The following is a 19,963-nucleotide window of genomic DNA, read 5'->3' as shown; positions in this document are numbered from 1 at the left end:
GGATAGGGGATATGTGAATCTCTTTCAGATGGTGTTACATGAAATGACACCTAAGGTGCAACACATTCTGTCCTGCTTAAATACAGAATACATCAAACACTAAAATCAATTTAATAAACAGCTAATTAGAAATGGCTGTAAAAATAAAATGTGAAACAAAACAACTTCATCCACCACCCCCTGAAATTCAAATGTCACTTCTAATGAGAAACATACTTAGAGCCTTGTAAGACTACACTGCTCAAGGGCAATAAATTAGTAAGTTTTTCTATATATAGCTGTGACTTGACCCGTAAAAGCTCCAGTTAACCTACAGGGAGTAGGGGTCTCAGTTGAATAAGGTGTTGCTGAGTGCCTCTCTCTGAATGCAGGTCCAGGGCCCTGGAGGTATTTAGGGGTTTAACTTGCTGCTTTGAATGGTAAAAAAGTGCTTAAGAACTTTCAGCTTTGCTTGTTGTTGCTTTGGAGGGAAGCTTAGCAGCATCGTGCTGGTGAAGACCTCGGTGAAGAAATCAAGGATCAGATGTGATCAGAGAGGGGAAACAGACAGTGTTTTACCTGCTTGCTCTAATCTATCCAGTGGTTCCTGCAGAATGCTTGATGTCCTTTTTACCATACCTAATGTAGTTATATCAGAGGACTTTAATAGTAGTAGATTCCTACTTCCTACAGAGACAAGTGGAGAAAAGTAAAAATCAGTGTGTGAAATCAATGTTTTGAAGAAAAATGAAGACCATTAAAATCGATGTTTTATTAGTATCAGCAGGAAGCTAACTGTTTCTGTGCCCCTCCTGCAGGGAAAGAAAGAGTTAATGCATTGACACGGGTGTTTTTTATCACTTTAACTGTTATATGTAGACAAAGCTTCATTTTGTAAAAATGCTGTTTATTCAACATGCACTAAGACTTCAAATCATGCTAGTTCATTGGAGATAATTACTTTAAACGACAACAACTCCCCTATGTGGTGAACTTTTCTTTCCTGTAGTGATAATCCAAAGCTTTTCCAGCAGAGAATTGTTAGCTTAACATTTTCTGTGTCTTGCCAGTTGAATACGTGCAATACATCAGTCTGAACTTGTCTCAATTTTAGGATAAGATTTTTTTCTCAGAAAAACCCAGGAAGTTTGGAAGATGACATCCTAAAAATTGCATTTTCTGTTTAAATTGGCATTCTAGTGTTTTATAATGAAAGGATTTATTCTGTAGTTGGTGTATCTACAACCGCTTTGGGCTCGTGTTTGATGTTTGAACAACCATTATTCTCCCCGGTGTGTTCAGATCCAGTCGTGTTAAATCACTGCAAAACTGGCTTAACTGACACGATGTTGTGAAAATCTTACGATTTCAGTAACAATGTGATCTAGTAGAGCCATTGGAAGGCTAAAATAATAAACTATTAGAACATTGTTGCTTCGTTAATTTCTTTTATTGCATAGAATCACATCCAGTTCTGGATGGAACTTGCACTGAGGGTATGGATAAGGCCCCTGCCCACAATCTGATCAAGCCGCTAAGCCTGGCCTCAAACACAACAAAAGACAATGGGAGAAATCCTTGGTTATGTTGTGACTGGAAAGAAAGCACAGTTGAAGTACTAGGAAAGATATGATAGAGCTGTATGCTTTCTTTGCAGGAAGAGAAGGTCGAGAAAATCTTCTGTCATTAGCATTTGATCCTATAAATATTTAAATGTCAGCCCTCCTGGGAGGAACACAGTACTACTTTCTGAAATGGCATTATGCTAGAAAGATGCTATTTAAAATTTTGCTAATACTGTACTGCAATTTGATCTTTTTATGCCTCACTGATTAAATTGACTTTCTGTAAGAAAAATAAAAATTCATCCCACATCTCCCAAAGATGAAGTTTTTATAACAGCATTTAAGAAAAAATAAATCAAACTATTAATAATTGAAAGCTGTGGGTGTTTTCAGTAGCAACTCCAGTATCACACAATTCCACTAGCTTTTCAGCTACGGGATGACTTTTAGTGTATAAAAGTGTGTTTTCTGACCATCTCAGCCCCTCATGTCAGTGCTGAGTTGCTGTAATGAGCACAGAATCTTCCTGTTTATCTGTTCAGAAGGGGAAAGCCGAAGATAGTAATGTAACTTCTGTTTAGAAAACACTTGTCTCAAAACATTACTTTGAAAGTTCATGTTATAACTCGATTTCAAATATAAAACTACACATTCTGAAAGAAAGAACTTGAGGTACTTGTGAAACCAAGTCACTGAGATTAAATGAAGTATTGTGATTTAATATACTCTGCATTTTGAGCACTGGACTCAAAAGCCTGTCTTCAAGAATGCTTAGTTGAGAAGATTTTCTTTTCTGCTTTTTCTCACTAAAAGTTCAGAGCATCAAACAAAGTTTATGGAAGTCTGTTTTGGGAAGTTGATTGGTATTTTGTTTGTTCAACTTAAATTCTTTGGCAATTACTGTTGCTTTTTTTTTTTTCTCTCTAGAAATGCAGTGTATACAGTTGTGCTGAAATAGCATCACAATAAAATACAAGTAATCTTTGACAACTCTCTCTTTCCATGGTCAAAAGACCTTTTCCTTCTTTCCTTATGGCCATATTTGGCCTGGAAGAACACAATTATTTTTTTGTTTTGCTGACTTGGGGGTTTTCTTGGAGGTCGAGTTTGACCTTGCTTACTCAGAAAGAGGAAGAAATCCTCAGTAACTCTCATCTGCTCATTTCTGACAGACAATAGCTTCTGTGTGTCAGGAATTCCAGCTGAGGAGGACTGGCTGCATTACTGACCTTCATACACTGTTGTAATTTGTGAATTGCTGCCTATACAGTCTTGAAGCAACAGGGCTTTTCTTATTCCATTGTTTGAATTTGGGAATGGAGGGCTTTAAAGGCTTTTATGCCTTCTGCAGAAAAGTTTCCAACCAACTTCATTTTCTCAGTGATTGAGAATATAATGTAATGAAGCAAAAGTAGGTCTGAACCAGTTTTAAAAGAACAGAGATGGATACACTAAGGGGAGTGGGGAATGAAGTTGTATGGCTGAGCTCAAGGACTCTGCTCTGGAGGAGACTAGGAATTTATTCATGGTCAAAATGTTAAAACTAAAAGGAATATTTACCATAAACAAAGGAGAGAGAGAGAATCAGTAAAATAAATCATTTTGGAATGCAACTGGCAACAGTAGAGCCATTGTCAATCACTAAGTGCAGAGCCCAAATGGTGTGGGGGGAAAGGTGTTGTAGAGGTCAAGAAGCATCACAGGAAAAGGGTAAATGTGAAAAAGTAAAGCTTTTGAAAAAGTTTGAAAGAAAGGAGGGAGATAAAAAAAACGGAAAACACGAGAACAGAAAGTCTTCACTGCATAGCTACCAGATTAAGTACATGACCTGAAGATGTGAGCTTAACAAACATTGAAAATTAGACTAAAATTGTTGCTAAGTCAGAATGAATCCTTACTACCAGGAGGAAATACCAAAAGCTTTGCTAGTTGCAGAGGAAGAGTCACAAAGACTATCAACAGAGCATGATTGCTAAAATACTTATTCCCATTCAAGATGAGGAAGTCCCCTTAGAACCGATTTGTAACATGCCTGTGACTTGCCAGTACAGCTGCTGAACTGAAAGTACACTAATAAGGGAGTTCTCAAAGTATCTTAATTACGAGACAGCATCCCACTGCTGCTTATGCCATCAGAGATGCCTGACCACTTTATGAAGATGGTGGTTTCCATTCTCTTTATTTACAAACTGGGATGCAGAAGCAAAGGGCAAAGCACTTGCAAAGTGGTTACTGATTTTTAATCTCTTTAGTTTAAGTGCTTATTTTAAGGTAAGCTTTCAAATTTGGTCATTTCTACTGAAGATGCTAAATCAAGTAAATAGCCTGAAATTACTACAGGTGGTGGGAGCTGAAGGGATACAATCCAGACCTCCTGCTGGCTGTACCCTGCTCTGGTGGGGCTCTTGGTGCCATTATATACTGAGCTGCTTCAAATGCTCCTCAGACTTTTAATGTCTCTCGAAAAATACCAATCTGTCTCCAGCACTGCACTCCCCTGGGGGCTCTGACTGATGGAAGTGTCATATTTAGCAAAAAGCATAGTGTTTATTTCTGGTGTTATTCAGGCTAGTTTCCTTTCACTCACTTGTTTTCTTAACTGCTTTCCATCCGCTCCAGTTAATTAGGAGGATTAATACTACTTGGTTATAGAGTGTTCCTTTCCTTTGGATTGTGTGCAATTAAAAATACACTGTCAAGGGAAAGGGTGGTCTGTGTTGCTTAGCCTGTGGGATTAGGTATTTGGAACACAAGCTATTGTGTGACAAGTAACTTAGTCCCTTTGTTCCCCATTTACAAATTCTTGATAATTATTCCTATTTCCACCCCTTTCTTTACCTACCTTGTCTGCTTAGCCTTTGAGTTCCCGGGAAGAGGTAGTCACTTTCAATGTGTTTAAAAGCTCTTGAGAGGTATCCGTCATTTCAACGGTACTGGCTACTACTTCTCCAGGAAACATTAAAAGCTACTAGCTCTGGGTTTTCTGTCTTTTTTTTTTTCTTCTTCTTCTTTCATTCATTTGTTCTTTTGTTTGTTCCTCTTCCTTTTTCTTCATATTTAAGGAAACACATCAGTCTTTGCCCCCACACTTGTTGTACCTGGCAGATGCCAAGCACTTTCAGCATGCTATAAGCCATTTCTCCAAAATGTTTTTCCTTAGATTTGCTGCACTCATCAATTTGTCACTTCTTTTTTAAAAGGGTTTCTATCATAGGAAAACCACATTTCCCACTGTGATTGGTATCTTCCTATTTTAGGACTTTTCCTTTTATGATACCTTTAACAAACTTCAGTTGTGGCAGGGATTTTTGAGGGAGTACTGGCTTTTTTTCATTTTTCGCATCCATTTGGAGCTGTATTTTAGATGCTTACTCCAATGGATGCAGCCTGAGTTTCTAAGCCAGGCTTGCTTCTTTGTTTTGTCAGTACCTTTACCAAAATAGTTGTGATTGCATTTGCAATGTTTAATTCTCCACCACGAGTGCAGGCAAACATTCTTCACTTGTCTTCTACTCGAAGTTTGACTTGGCTGAGAGCTGTTCAGCTTTCTGATGGCAAAAGGCATTAAACTGAGTAAGCTTTTATGCGGTTTTGAAATACAAAAACTGCAAAGCCATTGTACTGGAAAGGTCATCCAGTACTGTAAGTATTTCGCACAGTATTCATGATTGGGGACTACACTGAAAATGCCATATGTTTAAAGTAAAGAGTCTCCAGCAGTATGTTAAATTTCTTAGAAGAGCTGTGGAAGTCCTTTTTCCATTACAGCCAGGACGTGATGGGAATAGATTATTACAAGACCTCTAATTACCTTTCCTTAAGCTTCAGAAAGACCTGTAACGCTGCCCTGTGGCAAAAAGCTTTCCCTTTCTCATACTCAATGGGTTATTGTGCTGTTTCCCTCCAGCTGCTTGTCATTCTGGAGAAGTGCTGACTGGAAGGCGGCGGGTTTGCATTTGATAACTGACACTTCATGCTTGAGACAGACAAGGGTGCAAATTCTCTCTCCCTTGGGAAAGGTGATGTTTGTGAAAAAACACAGGCCAAGCTCCTGTCTGTCACTGAAAGATGAGCTAATCTTTTCCCTTGACATCGTGTGAAGCTGCAGGCTGTGGCACAACAGCCTCGTTCTCTTGCCACCCCAAGTCAGAAGAGAACAACTGCAATGATTGCTTTGGTAACTGCCCTCCCCTCACTTGTGCTAATTTGCTCTGGTTCTTAGAGTGCTTATGGCTACTTTCTGAAGCTATGCTCCATTCCACTGTACTCTCACCATACTGAGCCAAGGGAATTAGTACCCCAGGATAAGATGAGGGCAAGGGAATGTTCTTCACTAAACCCTCAGCTGCTGGATTGAAATAGGTTGCTTAACATTTTGATGTTCTCCTGCTGACCGGCCTCTGGTTTCCATAGATCTGAAGCAAGCTAAATAGTAGCATGAAGTTTTTTAAATACAAAACGAAACCCAAACCTTAAGTCATGCTGTTTGACTACTGATGTTTTGCCTGTTTCTTTGGAGCAAGGTTCCTGGCTTCTGATCTAAATCCTGTTACTCAGCCGGTGCTGTACAATGCATATCAATTTATTGTGATACAGGGCAACAAGCTTGGGTGTGTTAAGTTTTATTTTACTTCAGATGAAATCAACTAAAGATATGGTGCAGATAAAATTAGCTATTGTCTTAAGCCCATAGTATGGTGGCTGGGAGGTGTTCCTTTGAGTTCTTGTGCTATTATTTTTTTTCGGAAAAGGAAAAAGGTGTCTCGGAGATACTTCTGTGCATCGTTAACATAACAAGTGCTGCTGTTACATCTCTTGATCTATCTGAAGTTGGTATGTTTTCTGTGGGATTTTTTGTGCATACATTGCTGCTACATCTGTCACAATGACTTTTTCTAAGCAGAAACAAGATCATCGTTCTAAGGCACTATGGATGGCAGATGTGGCACTTTTCTAATGAGACATCGTGTAACTACTGGCAGTAGTCAGATTTTCCAGCAGAAGTTTTTTTCTCAAATAATTGAAAAACACTGCAAATACTTCTCTAGGAAGACCCATATTTTTTGAGGTAGACCTTTAAAATTAAGAATTTCAGTTGAAACTTTTTCCATGCTCTAATTGAAGTTTCAAGTTTTCTGAGGAAAGCAACCTTGTGGTTTAACCCCAGCTGGTACCCAAGCACCACCCAGCTGCTCCTTCACTCCCCCCTGCCTGGGGACAGGGAGGAGAATTGGGAAGGCATGTGAAACTTGAGGGTTGACATAAGGGCAATTTAGTAATTGAAAGAAGATAAAATAAAAACAATAATAGTATTAACAACAACTATAATGCAAAGGAGGTAGAAGGGGAGAGGAATGAAATCCATAGGGAATGGAGAAAAGGTAAGTGATGCACGCGTGCACACACACAATGTTGTCAATAGGAATACTTATATACTGAGAACGATGCCCCATGGTATTGGAATACCTGTTTGACTAGTTTGGGTCAGCTGTCCTTGCTGTGTCCCCTCCCAATTTCTTGTGACCCCTCCAGCATTCTTGCTAGAAAGGCCTGAGAAAATGAGAAGTCCTTGACTTAGTATAAACATTACCCGGCAACAACTAAAAACATCAGTGTGTTATCAACATTATTCCCCCATCAAATCCAAAACACAGCCCTGCACCAGCTACTAAGAAGAAAACTAACTCTATTAATTAAGCTGAAACGAGGACAAGCAGACATGTTATTTTTAGGGAAAACTCAGCATTTTGTACTCTGAGCTTGGATGAACGGTTGCATTTCTTGAAATTATTCTGCTAATTAGTCAAAGCACAATCACAGAATCCTTGGGGGCTGGAAGAGACCTCTGGAGACCCTCCAGTACAAGCCCCTGTTAGAGCAGGTTGCACAGTCATATCCAGGTGGGGTTTGAATGTCTCCAGAGAAGGAGTCCCCACAGCCTCTCTGGGCAGCCTGCTCCAGTGTTCCTCACGCTCGCAGTGAAGAGGGTTTTTTCTCATATTCAGATGGATCTTGCAGTGTTTCAGTCTGTGCCTGTTGCCCCTTGTCCTGTCACTGGGTACCACCGCAAAGAGTCTGGTCCCATCCTCTTGACACCGGTCCCTCTCAACCTTCTCTTCTCCAGGTTAGAAGGCCCAGCTCTCTCAGCCTTTCCTCCCAGGGGAGATGAAGCACTGATTCTTATTTCTGTGCCTTCTTAATAAGGAATAAATTATTACTTATTTTGTGTGCCCACAAGCCAGGGCACGATATATCCACATGAAACCTCTTGAAGTGACTCAGAACTTAAAGATACTTTGAAATTAATGATTTGCTGTTTCTTCTCATAGGAAAGGTCATGATAAAAGTTCCCAGGTTCACACACTGTCACCCTGCTAAATTTGTCCTCACTTGTACTGAATAAATTTTTGGGAGCAGAGGTTTTCTAAACTAGGTCAGCAAAGCAATGCAGGGGGGTGGGTGTGGGTGGGATAGGGGGGGTTACAAACAGAAGTGGTATGGATTTATGCACTGGCACATATATTAGGTTAGTTAATTGCAGATCACTTCACAGACCTAGTTTAAAGTCCGGTCTAATGAAGAATTACATTGCCACAACTGAAGGTAAAAAATAAAACACAAAACCAAAACACAAAACCCCAAGAAAACCAAAACTCAAAACACACTTCTGGCCAGGACATTATAAACAATTTATTAAGGGGGAAAGAGGGTGATCTCAAACTGAATTTGCTAATGAGGAAATTGAACGCAGGGTTGCTTTCAAGGATTCCCTTCTGCTATGAAAATTAGATGGCCCATGAATAAACTTTGTTAGAATGAAATTCGACATAAGGACTGTATGGTTTCTGATGCGATGGTGCTGTGGTGGAGTAGAGACATCACAGAATGTTTCCTGCTGGGAGAATTTTAGAAATCTGCTTTAGTTCCCAGTGGGGGAAGAATGGCCCAGGAGGAAATGTAGTCCATGTGGATGTCATACTGAGATTTATTTTTACAAAATGAGAGAATGGGCTTGTGCAGTGTTTTTTCTCTATTTCACAGAAAACTTGCAATTAAGAAAGTTTTTTCAGGCTGGAGCTTACAGGCTTTTTTTCTTTTTTTTAAAATGAGACAAAACCTTAGAAAGTACTAATCTCCTGTTAGTGATGTCCTCCTGTGGCACTCTTCATTGTAGCGCACAAAGGGGGTTAGCACCTATATCCACACTTTGTGCAGGAGACGCTGAGACACCCACAGCCCCCCTGATGTGTTTGTTTTGCCTCAACAGGTTCCTGGACAGCTAGGACATAGAGGGTAAAGGGAACTGATGCTTCTAGGTGGACATGTAAGAAGAATTAGAACTATCTTACTTTTTGAGAATGACTTTGACCCTATCAGTGAAGGGGCAGGTAATTTTGGATTCAAAATGTCTCATAGCATTCCCATTCCAGAGCTGCAGAAGGTATGCCCATTCTCATGGCATCCACAGCCAGCATCTAACACTGCTGGACTACTTTCAATGATATGTGATCCACTTGTTGATAATTTTGGGGGTTTATGCCACAAAACAGGCTTAAGGATACCTTTGAGAGTAATTTGACAGCTTCTTTTCCTGACTGGAGTGACTGAGGCAAAGAAGAATAAGCCTTTTCATGCAGCACATGGGTCAGGCCAACTTGAAGATCTAATTACAAAGCAAAGGAAACAGCTTTTGCTGTTCCCAGAGTACAAATGTTGTCTTTCCAATTGCCACATGTTCAAGCTGACATCAGTCCCTGTTAAAAAAAAAATAATAATACTGTGATGTTTAGTGAAATGGGAGGTTTCTGCTCCTTAAATTCTCCAGTGCCTCAGGGAAGCCAGCAGGTCAAGGTTTTGCAGGAGTCCAGTAGATCCATGAGGGTACCCCGAGTTGTTAACAAGACACAAGTCGCATCAAAGGCAGGGTATAGCCCATTGCTGCCAGCCACAGTGGCCTGGCCCAGCTCCTTGGGAGGAAGCTGGAAGAATGAGAGGAAATCACGAAACTGGGAGAAGGGTGTGGAGAAAGAAACTGGGTTGGAAGTAGAAGAAAAACCAAGATGATTTAATTGGGAACAGGATGGATTAATAGATGCCTTGTCTGAGCAGTTGTTTGCCTATGTATTCTTTGCCCAGATTCAGATACCTAGCTGCGTGAAATCTCTCTGGACTGAAACCATCCCTTAAAAAAAAAATATTTTACTGCAAATATTTGTTGTGCTTGGGGCCTAAGTAAAGAAAAACAGAGACACATAAAGGTGGTAGCCCTACCTTTTCTGTAGGCCGACATTCAGCTGGGGCATTCAGTTAGTTGTAAGATTCTGGCTTGGTTTTCTTTTTCCTGAAAAGATTCAGACCTGTATCTCCTGCACCCAAGCAGGAGATATTATCTCTCTATTATCGGGCTGTAACTTAAGTGGAGGAACACAATTTCTTCTTGCTGGAACATGGAAGATTTCCAAGTGGGAAGATTAGTTGGACAGGTGAGTATGGAGGTGTTCCTGCTGGGTTACGATGACCAGCTTAAACACAGGCGTGAGGAAACTGGACAGAGAAGGGTGCTGAGCCCTGACTGCTGGCCCTGTGTGTTTGCTTCCCCTTGACCTGGCTATGTACAAATGCAAAAAGGGAACACACATTATTATGTCTTTGGGGATATTTGTGGTTTTTTCCCCTCAGCTAGTACTTTCTGTTGAAGCTGACTAAATCCTGGGATCATACGTTTTCAGTAGCTCTGGTGTTTGCTAGGAATACAGCTTGGCATTTTTTACTTGCAGAAAGGAAAGAATAATTAAAGGCAGGTGCTGTCCAAATGGGAAAAAGTCAAAGGTGGCATTTTTGTAATTGGGACTTGACATGAAAGGATGCGACTCTGGCTTTAGCAGTATGCTTCCTTACTGCAGACCATGAAACTGCTGTTGGCCCAGTGCTTGACCCACCTGAGCACAGCACACACCTGATGGTGCATGTTTTCTTCTCAGGAGCCACAGTACCAGACAATCTGCACAGATTTTGGTACAACCTTAGGTACAGTTGCTCTCAGGTTTGAGTGTGCCACATGGCCCAGCCTGGTAGATTGACAGACCAGGCAACTGGCCGTATGTGAGAGCTGGGGTTGTGGCACTGCACACCTGGCTGGCATGGTACAGTACCGGGACGTATCAGCACATAGCTGAATCCCCAGTCCACGTTTATAAGCAGCTGCAGTACAGGTTGATGCAAGAATATGCACTTGCAACTGTTGTCATTATCCAGACTAAGAGGTAATTGTCACAAGCACAAGACTGAACAAAGACCGGAGGAAGCCAGCAAAGTGTTTTCCCTATCACAGGTTGTGTGGTTGTGTACATGTCCTCTGCTGGTGTTTGGAAATGGGAGGTTTTTAAAATCAGTGAAACTCCTTTTTGGAGGTGTGATACGTAGTTATGCCTTGCTAGAGTTATCCTTCTGTTTGCGTCTCCAGGAGGGGCTGACTGATATCCTGCAATAATAATAATAAAAAAAAAAATTAAAAATCTGTTTATGGTGATTTATTGGTGATACAACGGATGGGTGTGGGAACAATGCATCTGTTTTGAAATTCTCTTCTTTCAGTTGTTCTGAATGTTTTTCTTTATTTTGGGACAGTATGTTGGGAGAAGGCAACAGAGAGCATCAGTGCCTTAAAAGGAGTAAAGAAACAGAGTTTAGCTGTTGCTATCAAAATGTCTTACAGAATTTATCAAAGATGAAAATAATGGGATCTGAACATCTGCAAAAACTAAACACAGTAAGGGGTGGGTGTAGTTTCTTGAACAAACTCCCAGAAGTCTGTGGCAGGTTTATCCATTTCTATCAAATCCTCTCTAAAGGTGAACACATCCAATAGAGCCCTTAGGCTTCTCTTATTCTCCAGTTTCACTGAAATAAGCTCTGGAAGGAAAAAAAAGAAAGGAATTGAACCAGTGTAGAACCAACAGTTACATTTTGGGAAACTGGGCTTTTAAATGCTAGGAGAGATAAAGCATTTTCTTTGCAGATGCTGGCAGAGTGATTTACCTGCATACAGCTTTTCTCAGGACAGAGGTGACAGTGGACCAGAAACCAAAGGAAAACTCAGCCTCCTGCCTGGCACAGGCTACGCCTGTCAGCCCAAGAAGATGGAGGGGTGCTTGGGTCAGCGGGTTATCCAGGCCCATTCACAACTACAACTGGAATGTAAATAGTCTGAGCTCCTAAAAGAAAATGTTATCTTGCCTTGAATTTAAATCCTCCACTTCAGCTTTCCAAGCTCTCAAGCCTCTGGTGTATGTTTTTGCCACTGCAGCCCATGGGGAAATACATTTTGCTGTTATTCCCTTCTGTCTTTCAGCCCTCTGAAATATCTCTCCAGTCTTACCCTGCCTTCTGCCTCCCTTCCAGCCTCCACAAGCAGCCCCAGGAAGAATAGGAGACTATTAAAGAAACCACTACAAAGAGCTCACTGTGCAAACCCCCTCCAACAACGTCCAGTTACCAAACGCCACACTGCATCTACAAGGCAAGAATTGCTGCATCTGCTCTTCAGAGCCCCTCAAAGGTCAGCTCCTGACAGGAGAGATCTCTTCTTCACTGGCGCTTTGCTTTCCTTCCTGAATTCCTACCATTTCTTTCTGTCACTCTTACCCAACACCTTTTCTTCCACCTCCCCCACCCCACACTATAAATTTTTTTGTGTAATGTGTAATCCCCATTCATTCATCTTCCTCTAGGGAATATACTTCCCCATGGATTTTCTGGAAATCTGCAGTAGAGTTTTGCTGTCTTTAAAACACCTCTTACCTGGGTTTGGGGTTTTTTATTCCTCTTCTTTCCTCTTCTCTTAAAGCCCATTGAAAAGATCCATTCCAGGTGTTTGAATTAAGTGTATGACACAGTTTAGTTTTTACGTAATGCAGAGTTTGTTAAATCATTCACTAAACCCTTTGTTTTTCGAAAACTGTTTTTGCATTGAAAACTGACAAAGGAAAAAAAAAAGGGCAGAGGAGGGGATCTGGAGGGCTTCAAAGAGAACAAATTCCGTCTCTCATAAGTATAGGTCTTGACTGGGAGGTTGACTGGTCCTTGCAGAGGTTTTGCAGTACTGGTGAGGCTGCAACAGGAAATCTGTGATGGGCAGGAGAGCAAGCAAGAGAGTGGTGGGCAGCATTTAAGAGAAACAGCTCAGACTTCTCCTGCATTTCTCAAAATAATGTTGACCTTGGGTTAGAAACTCTTTTTTCATCTGTCCAGCTTGCATTCTGTCTCTTCCCTTTGAATCCTTTGGTATAATTGGTTTTATCTGGATTTTTTTTTTTTAAAAAAAAGCCATTGTGCAGGGTCAGATAAATCCAGTGAGAATTTGAATAACATGTAATTTGATAGTTCTTCAAATAATAAACAGGAATTGTGTTTGGTTTTGCAGCAACAAGGAAAGGCTTTAAATGGCCACACTTGGCCAAAACGCTGTAAAGAAGAATATTTGTGCGCGTAGGAATGATATATTTTTGGTCTCTCCTCAAGGGTTTGCAAATTTAATTTGAATACGCTGTAGCAAAGCTCTGCTTGCTGTGCACACTGTAGCCCATTCAGCATGACAGGACGGCTGAAGGAAGGAGTGGGTAATAGGGTGCCTAGCTTTTTCCTAATTCCTGCAGATTAAACTCCAGATGTCAAACAGCAGGTGTTACCTTTAACTTACTCGTTATAAAATTCAAGTTCAATTATTCTAGTGCTTACTCTTCCCTAGCTACAACAAGGCTCAGAATTTGGTGTGTTGCCATAATTCAGCTTTTCAGTGTAGTGCAGTAAGAGATGTATAGCAGTAGGGACAAAACTGAAATAGAGGTGGGTGGTTTATGCAGCTAATGGCCTGGTTTTATAGAAGAACATCAGCTGAAAAATATTCTTGGACATAAAATATCTTTGTAATATCTGGATATTTAGAGCTTCCCTTGGGTATTTATGTTCCTGAGAGAGGACCAGCCTTGAACAGTCAGATGGAAATTACAGATAGCTGCAATGGGGAGGGGGAAAAAAAATAGCGTTTTCTTGTTGTTTCAGATGGAACTTTCTGACAAGTCCTTATTTAAACATCTGGAAAGAACCCGTAAAGCTGTCTTGCAATTTTGGCTAGCCCAGCATAGAGGGGAACACATTTCTTTGCAGTGGCAGCCAAATATTTTGGTGGTACTTGAACTACTTACCAGGAAACAAACTTCTTCATCAGAACTTGTTTTGAATGTGATTCTATTGTTTTTATGTATTGTATTTCCAGGCTGGGAACAAAGTCCAAACAAGTCTGGAATCTAGTCAATTATGGAGGGCATAACTGAAAGCATGTGCTTGGGGGCAGCTCAGAGACACCCAAGAGGCAGCTTGTGTCTTTATCCACTTCGGGTGTATTCTACCTCATGATGGGGAGAGGAGGGGTGGCACTTTGCTAGAGAGTTAAAGCTCTATATTGGGACCAAGATTTGTCACTACATCTAGCTTTTAACACCTCCATACAGTCCTGATGAATAGAGTTGTGTAAAAATGGATTCACTGCTTATGTGCTACCTCATCATTAACTGCTGTTCATACCCAAATGCGTGAGGATGCTCCCAGCTGGTGCCGTCTTCCTCTAACCTGTCTCAGCTGAGAGTGCAAAGCACACAGCTATGTTTTGCTTCTTATAAAGCTATGTCATTTGTACCTCAGCGGCCTCTGTAACCTATAAGAACGTATCTGCTGCCCTGTGTGTGGCCAATGGCATCCTACTGCATTTTAGGCCCCCCTGCAGAAAGCCCAGCTGCAAATGAGTTGATAGAAACCTGGATGTTTCTGATGAGATGTGTGACCTTGCAAAAGCTAGCATAATATTTTTTTTAGAAGTTGTCAAAAGAGCCAATTTTTCACTATTTTCGCTACTGCCTTTAGCAATAAGTTCTGTGGTATTGACTTTGCTAGCCCTGTTTGAGTGTTGTCTATACACAGGCTTATGCCCTTTTGTTAAATCCTTAAACAACATTTGATAAACTCCCTTGTGACCACGTCTGTTACGCAGTAATTTACTGATGCTGAGTTATGACCATGGATGGTTACAGTGCAGCTAGTGATACAGTACAGTGAGATAGTTTGGGTTTTTTTCTGTCCACACTTTGCCTTAATTCACAGTGGATGTCTTAGGGAAGATTTTAATTTCCACTGAATGAGGCATTCTTTCAAAGCCTTTCACTATGTTAAAAATCTTTTAGCTTTAATATTATGTTTAGCTTACTCTGTTATCACTAAACAACATTTTGATTTGAGAGTACTAGTTGTTCACCTGTAACCACTGATTGCAAGCTGAGGGAAAACATGCAACTACTTAATTCAGCCATGTCTGCTGAATGCTTTCAGATGATATGTAGGATTATATAGCCCTTAAAGAGGAAAATTACAGGGCTCTATATAAAGGCTATTTCCTTTCTCCCACTTGGTGAGGTTTTGAAACAGAGGAATAGATCTGTCTGAAGAAATGCAGAACCCCTGGCTCTGTGGCTTTATGAATGTATTTAAGCTCCTACTGAAGCCACCTATGTATGAACTGGCCTCTGTCTAGAAGCTGTGCAGCCATGCTGATGTGGCAACAAGCCTGGGGCTTGGAGGGATGTGTAAAAGGGCTCATATGACTATTAGCCTGAAGCAGGTAATGTCTAGCCAGCCTCACGTACGGGCAGAAGCATGTGGCTGCTTGCAAAGAGTGTTTAAATGGGTCTGCAGTGAATGCAAGTGAAAGGATGACCACTGGTCCCACACATGGGGTAACAGTCACAGTGCCCTCTGACTGCCTTCGTAGTGCTCTGCCAGAAGAGCACTCAGAGAAACGGGACAAGGATAGCTAAAGAGATCCAAGGAAATCCTTTTGCTGTTCTTTGATTGCAACCTACTGGGATTTAAAGAAGAAATAAAATGGTGGAACCCAAGTTTCAGCCATCCATTAGTGAGGAAGTGTCACAATCTTGGCTTAGGATTTTAGCTCAAGGTTCAACTGCCTGTGTTTTCAGCCTTGAGCAGTGAGTTTCCTCTCTGGAGGAAGGGTTTAGATGGTGTTTTTTCAAGCAGCTGGTTGTGGGGAACTGACTCCCCTGCAAAGGTGAAAACATGAACACAGCAAATACCAAAGACCAGGCCCTGATGTAAAGAAATTGGGTACCACTCTTTGCCCTCTCTTCCTGCATCTATGGTCCTGCGAGTGAAGGTCACTAGCTCCCATATTGAAAGCTCAGACAGAGATGCCACTAACAACCGAACTAATATTCAGCTAATAAAATCATTTAAGCACAATCCCAAATGGCGACTCTTATAGATGATGGGTTCACATTTCTGATTCAAGTGTAAAGAGGGGGGCGGAAGGGGAGTTGTTGCTTTGATTCTGTTCTTCTTGTTTGCTTTTAACCTCAAAATCAGTTAGCATGGAAAAAGAATTCTCCAAAGACTCTAAAAATAGCAAATCTGAATAAGCAGAATATTTTGCAAATGAGGTAACACAAGCAGACACAGTATCCCAGCAGCAGCACTCAGAAAGGAGGAACATCAGCAGTCACCTCCAAGGAATGAAGGCATTAATCTCAGGAGCAGAAAACAAAGAGGAAACATTGAAGCAGACACCTAAACATGACTCATTACACCATTTGTCTCAATTAACATACTGAGACAATGGACTGATTATCTCAGTAACACTGTGTCATGTTATACTGAACAGCATGTGTCAAGGAGGAATTAGCCCCTCATCACGAAGTACTATATAATGCCCCTCTTATACAGCAACTGAGTCATCAGTCATGATAGAGGAAATAAATCCTGCAGAGGAAAAGCGGGTAATGGATTAGGGTAAAGGAGCAACATCTCTGGGCTCCCAGTCCAGCCTTTGGCTTTAGAATGACTCGCTGAAGCCCAGGGCAAGACATCTAACCCCTGTGTGCCTCTGTTTCCACAAAATGCAGTAAATTATATCTGCCTCACAAGAAGGGCTGCCTTTTGACTCTTGTTATTAAAAGCGCTGCCTCATAGTCATTATTGGGCATGTGTCTCCTCATTCCTATAAGGATCCAAAACTTCTGACTTAAAGCTGCAAAACTGACAGGAAAGTTATGTGACTGCCCTAAGGTGCCAAGAAGGGAGGTGGAAAGAAAGCACAAACGACATAAACACGAGGGGAGGGAGTGCTAAAGGTAAGGAGGTGATGAGAGTTTACCAGTAGAGGCTTTTTTCTGTTTTACAGTGATAGATACAAAGGATGCGAAATGTGTTCTGTGTGAGAGCAAATGTTTCTTTCAATCAATGAGCCGCTGGTGTTGCCACACAAAAATTAATATTGTTGATTGTGATTTTTATAAGAAACTTTTTCATTTCCAGTTCCTGTTGTGCTTCCTAGAGACTGTAGGGGCAGGTATCAATGAGCTTTACTGTTTTTTTTTAATTTAGTGGAGATCGATTTTTCTTGATGGAGGAGATTGAAAAGGGGGCTTGTCTTACATGAGCTGAGTAGTGAAATGATGCTTCTCTGCCTTGCTCTAAATCTGTATAGCTAGGAAAAAATAAATAAACACATTTCAGCTGAGGCCAGCAGTGCTTTGGGAAGGGATTTTATTAGTGAAAGAGATTTGCAGAGACAGCAAAGTGGCAGAAACAGTCTTTGCTTTAGTACTTAATGAAGGTGGGGCAGCTGTTCGTGGTGTTTCTTCTCTAGTGTAGAATTTTAAAGAATCTGGTTTATCCTCCCTTTCCATATCTGTCCTCAGGCTACTTTGAACTGTGCTATCTTCAAGAGCTGGCATAATCTTGCAGACTCACTTATGTTACAGTGGATGGGATGAAGTGTTTCAAATTACAAGTTGGTTACTGGTATTGTCATCAAAGTGTTTTATCCACAAAAGTTTACATTTGCTTGGCAGATGCACGGTTAATTTACAGATGTTGATGGGAGTTGTGATGTTGTAAGGAGAAAAGGGCCAGGTCTCCTGAAGCCCAGTCGTACCAACATGCCAAAAGAGAGGAAGGCAAGAATTAATGGAAATGCTAAAAGGTTAATGCAGTATCCCACTTTACATTGCACTGCTTTTTCCCCTTTGAGGCTTTTTAACATGTAGATTACCTAAGAACAGATTTAAGAGTAAAGATTTGCCATTGGCCTTTATGCCATCTCTGTGCCTCACCTCTTGAATCATTTTATTTCTGTCTTTGTGAGCAGTGGTGACTCTGCCGCGCTGTCTTAGTAGTGTCTGTTTATAACATCTCAGCTCTCACTCCTGAAATTCTCCTCTTTCCTTCTACGGTCCAGAATGTTCTCTTCCCTAAAAGACTCTCCAGTAACCCTCTGTGTCAGGTTATCTGTATTTTTCACCTTTGCTAGATGCCCCTGCAAGGTGCCAGCCTGTCTATTAAGATGCTACCATCTAGAATCAGGCCTGTCAGAAACAGCTCTCCAGGTTGATTTTCAGACTATGCATGTTCTTATGGAGTCTTGCATCAGACCCAGATCTCAGTCTCCTTGTACATTTTGCTTCTCAATAAAGCTCGTGTCTCTTCTGGTTTCTCCCTGCCCTAGTCTCTTCCTTCCTCCTCTTCCTCTGCCTAGCCTTCCTGAGAATGCTTCTCCTTTACAAAGGAGTAATATTGCTTGTCACAACCTAAACAGCAAAGGGTAAAAACATTCTCTACAGGCTGTGTGGAGTCCAGGGCACATTGTCGATGACAGTGCAGACAAACCTTATTTGAAATTCTTGTGCTCCAAGGAAGCCTGACATGAGCCAGTTCAGATTCATGTCAACAGAGAGGCAGGGCATGGCAACTTGGGTTCTGTGTCCTGGTAAAACCATTGTCCGACCCACTCATAGTAAGTCAAAACCTGCCTCAGCCCATGCAGATGTGACCTACTTCAACTCTAAGGCAAGATTTTAAAACAAGGTTTGCTACACATATAAGGTTGGCAATGCGCTTGCATTTCCCACTTCTTCAGTATAGCTGTAAAATTCTGGGCAAAAGGTTGAAAGCAAAAAATCAGAGTGATTTGCCATTTTCTTTCTTACAAAAACGGTAACCTTGGTATATACTGACAAGTACATATGACTAAATAATATTTGCACGTCTGGGTGCATGAATATTCATAGAAAGGTTTTGGACCCATATCTGAAGTTTAGTCTGGTTCTTAGAATCTCCCCTGCCTTGTTCCGCATAGGAAACGTAATGGAGTCTGTTACAGGCTGTGATGCTTTTACTGACATGGAGCTGTGGCTAAGGATCTTCTGTGACCCTCCCCTGCCAAAAAGTGACAGAGGTGAGGAGGGGAAGCAAAGGCTGGCTGCACAGGGAGCTGCTGAGTGTCCCATACGTGCTCGCAGGCTTCCTTTGTGGCTTCCTTTGGTTAAGCTTTGGATACCACTAACTATTTCTTTTCCTGCTGGGAAGGGGGGGGGGGGGGGGAATTTCATTCCTTACTGCCCAAACGCAGAGCAGCTTTCTGAATGAAATGGAGATGTTAGCAGGTAATCCAAAGGAATGGGTCACAGAATGCTCTGATTTCCTATGTAGTTGCCTGAAATGAAGGAGCCCTTTATTAAATGCTATTTTTAAAAGAAACAAGGCAGTTCTAGTGTGTTTGCATTTTCCAGCCTATGCCAAAGGGGGTGTCTCTGTGTGGTCAGGACATGAATAGGGTACTTTGCCTATACAAACAGGTAATGATCATCCCAGCTTAGGCATAATTTTGAGTTTTGCTTTTGATAGCAATGTGACTGAAAAGTATGAGGTAGGTAGAGCATGCATGGAAGGTAATGATTTCCTGTGAGACAGTAATGTTTTTAACAGAAAAATATTTCAGGAGGGAGCAGGATCACTGCAGATAGCTGATAGCTTTTGCAGGGATTGCTGTTGTTAAAGCAAACACCTCAGAGTGTTCCTTGGGAAAGTAACTTCACAGTTGAAATAGTGCGTTGTGTACAAACTGATTATGGGTACCACAACGCTGAGCACTTCCAGAAACTCCTGACTAAATTTTCCTTAAGGGAGGTGGTGGAAATTGTTTAACATCCAGCTGTGACAAAGGGTTAGAAAGCCTAAACACATTTGCTGGGAACTGTAGTTGTAGCAAAAAGCCAGTGTGGCACAGCAAGGCTGAAGAGAAGCTCCCTGGTTTCAGAGTTCCAGAGCACTGTGCTGGGAAGCAGGTGACAGCAAAGCTCTGGTCCCCCTGGCTGGATTTCTTAGCTTTTCTTAGATTGTTTCATCCCCAGCTCAGGAGGCAGGGCAAGGCAAATAGGGAGCTGCTGCCTGGCCATAGCTTTATCATCAGAGTTATGGAGCAAATTGAAAACCAGACAACTAAAGGGTTTCACCATCTGTCCCAAGAAAGTAGAAGACACTGTAAAGTTAATTACCTCCTCAGTTTTCTAGCAAAA

General features: G+C 41.4%; 1 protein-coding gene and 1 long non-coding RNA gene across 3 annotated transcripts in view; one reads left to right on the top strand and one right to left on the bottom strand.

The window, feature by feature from the left end:
• Positions 1-876: 876 nt before the first annotated feature.
• LOC308069648 lies at positions 877-16,307 on the bottom strand. The gene is made up of 2 exons (XR_013930470.1): positions 9,816-16,307; positions 877-9,298 (listed from the first exon to the last, which is right to left on the bottom strand). It is a non-coding gene; the product is annotated as an uncharacterized lncRNA (long non-coding RNA).
• Positions 16,308-16,599: 292 nt separating this feature from the next.
• TNC (tenascin C) overlaps positions 16,600-19,963 on the top strand; it is a 114,966-nt gene continuing 111,602 nt past the window's right edge. For both annotated transcript variants that reach the window (XM_080402279.1, XM_080402278.1), the window contains exon 1: positions 16,600-16,738. The gene's annotated coding sequence lies outside the window, so the exon portion shown is untranslated. The remainder of the gene's footprint in view (positions 16,739-19,963) is intronic.

This window comes from Falco punctatus (assembly GCF_963210335.1).
Source record: "Falco punctatus genome assembly, chromosome: 9".
Lineage (NCBI taxonomy): Eukaryota > Metazoa > Chordata > Aves > Falconiformes > Falconidae > Falco > Falco punctatus.
Note: the sequence above shows the minus strand (reverse complement) of the source record. Positions and strands in the feature narration are given on the sequence as shown.